This window comes from Vulpes vulpes, chromosome 16 (genome assembly GCF_048418805.1).
Source record: "Vulpes vulpes isolate BD-2025 chromosome 16, VulVul3, whole genome shotgun sequence".
Lineage (NCBI taxonomy): Eukaryota > Metazoa > Chordata > Mammalia > Carnivora > Canidae > Vulpes > Vulpes vulpes.
The window spans coordinates 78,243,326-78,248,855 of record NC_132795.1 but is presented as its reverse complement, the minus strand read 5'-3'; the positions used below and the strand labels follow the sequence as shown (position 1 = coordinate 78,248,855).

The 5,530-nt window shown below is 47.0% G+C and overlaps 1 pseudogene; it reads left to right on the top strand.

Annotated features, from left to right (window-relative positions):
• Positions 1–970: 970 nt before the first annotated feature.
• Positions 971–4,317, top strand: LOC112915391 (uncharacterized; annotated as a pseudogene).
• The last annotated feature ends 1,213 nt before the right edge of the window (positions 4,318–5,530 follow it).

Genomic DNA, 5,530 nt, shown 5'->3' with positions numbered 1-5,530 from the left:
GCTCTGGATTTGTCTCCAGGGTCTGATATAATTGCTCTGGGGGTTGGGGTCCAGGTAGGATACCTTGTAAAAAGCTCAGTAAATGATTACAAGAGCAACCACAGTTGAGAACTCTTGAATTAAATGGTCCTTGGGGTCCCTTCCAGCTTTCATGACCTGTGAGTTTTGGGTTAGGACAGTGAAGCAGAGACTCCATCATATTGCTCTGGGAAAATAGAATATATTCATAATTCTTTCTAGGAGTATACAGTTAAACTCTGCGACCTCGAGGGAAAAAACTCCTAATCCTTCTCCATCTTCTGGAAATATCTTGGCTCTCCATCACCCCCTCCAACTGATGGCCCTTCAAAGGCCAAACCAGCCCCTGATCATTTACATTTCACAGATGGAGAAGCTGAGAGCAGAATTGGCCCTGAAGACAATCAGAAATCCAGCTGCTAGGGGAAATCGGTGTGTGTGTGGGGGGGGGCCCTGTGTTTTAACAAATCCCTTGGCATATTGAATAGTTTACACTGAGGGGATTTGAGAAAGGGCAACTGCAAGAGGGACTGCCTGCCCTTCTCACATAAAACCCTCATGTCAGAGGTGCCCTCTCTTCACCAGGAGGAAAGAAACATTCCTATCTCCGAAAATGGAGGGACAGCCAAGAGGAATCTGAACAAAAGAGGCATCACTACCCCCAGTTTACTACCCGCTGATCTATTCGCATTTCCCCATGACTTTCCCACTCTTCCTCAAACCCGACATAAAATCGCTCTTGGTTTGAGTGCCTCTGCCTGCCTTCATTTCCTTCTGAGGGCTCTTCTGTTATGTAAAACTCACATTAAACTAATTTGTATGCTTTTCTCTTATTAATCTGCCTTGGGTTACAGAGCCCCAGTGGAGGACCGAGAAGAACAGACGTCTCCCCTCCACTATGATCCCACCGCAATGACCAATTCTCGATTTTAGGAGTCAGCGGAGGGCGGAAATGCGGGCTGCTGCTGTTGAGAAGGCAGCAGGAGGGAGCAGGCCGTGGGAGGAGGCCATCCTGTCAGCTGAGGGCCTGGGACATGCAAGTCAAACAGCAAATGAGTTTTTCTAGCAGCTCATTCCCTGATTCAGTAGTGAAATATTGCCTGGATGTACTCAAATCACCTTCAGGGGACTGTGAGACACCCCGAAGAGATTAAAGTGATTTCCCCAGAGTATCTCATGACTTAATGATAGCTCAATAAGGAATGAAAAAGAAAACACTGCCATATAGGAGAAAATCATTATTTCCTCCTGCTTGTAGGCAGTTACAGCGCACTGTAGGGGCAGAGCAGCAAGGGATACAGCCTGCAGGAGGATGGAAGATTCCTATGGGCTTTCAGACTGGGGCTTCTTCTTGAGCCACTGAACTTCTGAGAAAGTGCGAGATGGGGAGGGGGGAGCGGTCCCCTCTGTGGTTGGGGTCCAGACTTGCTCTCCCACCAACTCATGATGAAATGCAAACTTCCTGTCTGCATAAAGGGCCCTGAATTCTTTCTGAAAGGACCATGGGAACAGAAGACTGAAATGAAGCACATCATCTGCACCATCAGTTCTCTTTTCCTCCGTTTAAAACATTTGCAAGGGGCCCCTGGGTGGCTCAGTCAGTTGAGCCGTTAAGCATCTACCTTTTGCTCAGGTCAAGATCTAAGGTCCTGGGACAGAGCCCCCACGTCCGGCTTCATACTCAGTGGAGAGTCTGCTTCTCCCTCTGCCCTTGTCCCATGCTCTCTTTCTCTCTCAAATAAATAAATAAAACCTTTAAGAAAAAAAAGCCACATTGGCCAAAATTTCAAATTTTTAACTACAACAGACTGAATAGCCTCACATTTACAGTCAGATGCAGTTTTATATGCTATCACCTTCCAAAAGCGTGAGATGTTCGCTTCCTGTTTCATAAAGGAAATGAAATGGGCTAAATGAGAAATACTTCCCCACCAGAAATAAAACACTACTTGCTCATTGCAAATATCATTTTTATGTCTTCTAAATAGCGGGGAACACTTGCTGAAACTAAACCCATCGATGTCTCAACAGCTTTATTTGCTCACTCTATTTTGGGCCCCATTATGGAAGCAATCTCTGTTGGCAGACATTTTTCCACCAATAATTTTTTGAGCAGTTAAATTTTTTTCTTCTCCTTAATGCAGTAGAACTGAGCCCATCCCTCTCTCAGGATAATCTGGAGCCAGGGTGGGGGTGGGTGGGCAAGCGGGAGATAGCACGTTCCCCAAAGGATTTTGTGTTGATTCAAAATATATAAAGGATTCACAGATTATTCCTTGCACACAGGTTTCTCCGGAGGTTTGGTACTTGAGGGACACAGAAAGCTTCCCAATGACCCTGCTGTGATTCCTGTAATCCTACTGGTATCCTCTTTGAATGAAGGCACCGTATCTCTCAATATTCAGAACGGTGTCATGAGGACTTATTAAGGATTTGGGCTAGTGTGGGTGATTTTTTTTTTTTTTTTTAAGATTTTGTGTATTCATTCATGAGACACACACACACACACACACACAGAGAGAGAGAGAGAGAGAGAGAGGCAGAGACACAGGCAGAGGGAGAAGCAGGCTCCATGCAGGGAGCCTGGCGTGGGACTCCATCCTGGGTCTCCAGGATCACACCCTGGGCCGAAGGCCGTGCTAAACTGCTAAGCCACCTGGGCTGCCCATGATTTTTTAAACAAAAGATTTTATTTGTTTATTCATGAGAGATACACAGAGAGAGAGAGAGAGGCAGAGACACAGGCAGAGGGAGAAGCAGATTCCCCACTGAGCAGGGATCTTGACGTGGGACTTGATTCCAGGACCCTGGGATCACGACCCGAGCCAAAGGCAGAAGCCTGGTGAGGCACGTGTTTAGGCTGTCGCTGCACCCGCACCCACCTTGCACCCGCACCCACCCTGCGCCCGCACCTGCACCCACCCCGCACCCCGGCTTTTGCCTTGCAGCCCTCGGGTCGGTAGCCAGCCTTCGGGGCCCCTGCCCTCCGGGTCCACATAGGACGCCTTAGCTAAACGTCCGGGAGGACATCCAGGGCTCTGTCGGTGGCTCCGGCCGCCTCCTCGAGGTCGACCCCAGGAATGGCCCGGGACTCCCGCGCTGGACCGCAGAGAGCCCTGCGGAGCGTGACCGGAGCCCGCGCGGGGTGGCCGCAGGCTGGGGCTGCAGCAGCCGAGAGCCTCGGGCAGGACGGATACGGCCACCTGTTCGTACGGCGTTCAGGCTCATTGCAGAAGATCTTTCAAGTCATTGCAATCTTGTTGGCAAGATTTAAAGGATTTCATGAGACAAGCAGGTGAAGTGACCCATGCCGACGCTCACAAAGAATGCTCAAACCAGGGCGTGACTGAATTCCGTTCCCACTCCGACGTGAAGCTGCTTTGGATACACCGATGGTGTGGAAATAAATGGCAGAAATATTAGGCTCATTGAGGATAAACCACAGAAGGAGCCATAGGCGGTCTTACTCTGGAAGCAGACCAAGGTCACGGTCTAGGAGAAGGTCACGAAGTGGGAGTCATAGGAGCAGCCGCAGTAGATCTCCAAGTATCTCAGAAAGTCGCTCCCGATCCAGGTCTCGGAGCAAAGGTCGATCACGTTCTCGATCAAAAGTCAGGAAATCTAGGTCATAAAGCACATCTAAGCCCAAGTCAGATCGGGGCTCCCTTTGGCGCTCTCGAAGCAGATCTAAGGAGTATGAGCGGGACACCTGGGTGGCTCAGCAGTTGGGCATCTGCCTTCGGCTCAGGGCGTGATCCCAGGGTCCCCGGATCAAGTCCCACATCAGGCTCCCTGCATGGAACCTGCTTCTCCCTCTGCTTATGTCTCTGCCTGCCTCTCTCTCTCTGTCACTCATGAATAAATAAATAAAATCTAAAAAAAAAAGAGTATGAGCAATCTCGAAGCAGGTCTCATTCTCCACCTCGTTCCCCCAAAGAAAATGGAAAAGGTGATATAAAGTCAAAATCTAGATCAAGAAGCCAGTCTCATTCAAATTCTCCCCTTCCTGCCCCACCCTCAAAGGCACATTCTGTGTCCCCTCCACCAAAAAGAGCTTCAAGATCCCGTTCTAGATCTCGTTTGAAGTCAAGGTCACGGTCCAGATCGAGTTCCAGAGATTAACCTAGAACTCTGCATTCTTGGCACACTGTTATGGAACACTTTCCTACTTGCTTAGGCAGTTACTCTTCCATGTTTGTACTTGGCCTCTTCAGTAAGAGGAATCTCCTGAAAATGGGGGCACACAGAAATTTGATTTGTGGCCAAATTTGATGGAAAAAACTGAGGTTCTAAGGAAATGGTGGCATGGAGACCCTCTCCCTTCTTTGTGGAATTAAGATAACTTTGATTTTATAGCTTTTGAACTAAAATAACTTTTGTAAACATTAAGCTCATTTAGATTTTTAATTTTTTTAATTTTTATTTTTTTTAAAGATTTTATTTATTTATTCATGAGAGACCCAAAGGAGAGGCAGAGACACAGGTAGAGGGAGAAGCAGGCTCCATGCAGGGAGCCGGATGTGGGACTCGATCCCGGCGGGATCACGCCCTAGGCCGAAGGTAGAGGTTCAACTGCTGAGCCACCCAGGCGTCCCTCATTTAGATTTTTAAAAAGTATTTCACCAGGATCTGCCGCGGGGGTTTTGTTGTTTTGTTTGCTTACTTTCAAATTAACCGTTTCTAGCTTTGAATACCTAAGGCTTTAGAGGGAGATCCCGATTTTCAATCATGTTGGCTTTTTATAAAGCTTGAGGTATGTAAGATTTCTTTTTTTTTTTTTTTTGGTATGTAAGATTTCAATAAAAATTTGCTACCAAGATAATTGCCTTATTGAATAGGTCACTATCAAATTCCTTTAAATATTGATCATTTGGGGATCCCTGGGTGGCGCAGCGGTTTGGCGCCTGCCTTTGGCCCGGGGCGCGATCCTGGAGACCCGGGATCGAATCCCACATCAGGCTCCCGGTGCATGGAGCCTGCTTCTCCCTCCGCCTGTGTCTCTGCCTCTCTCTCTCTCTCTGTGACTATCATAAATAAATTAAAAAAAAAATATATTGATCATTTGCTTTTTGTGGAAACAAAATGCAAATTCTATGTAAATGTAAAAGAAGGCAAGCCTCAGACCAGGAATAAATTATTCAATTTGTATAACAAAACAACAACAACAACAAAAAGGCAGACCCAGGTGCCCCTAGTGTGGGTGATTTTAAGGAGTATTCAAAGAAGCCGGGGTTTCCTCTGAATGAGACAATGTCAGAAAGTGGAGATAAATTCTCTCATTGGGAATCTTCATATCTCTGATCTAGAAGATGGAAGGAATGGAGACTAAAACTAATTGGTAAAGCAGCAGCAAACACTCATACTAGACAAATTGGAGAGATGTTTGGTCATTTTTGTGGTCTGGCCAATGATGTTGTTTGGTCTGTGTTCTGACATGATTAAGGGATGAATGGTCCTGTTTGTAGTCATGCTCTGACTCTACTCACAAAGTGGTCTAATCTGATGTTGATGC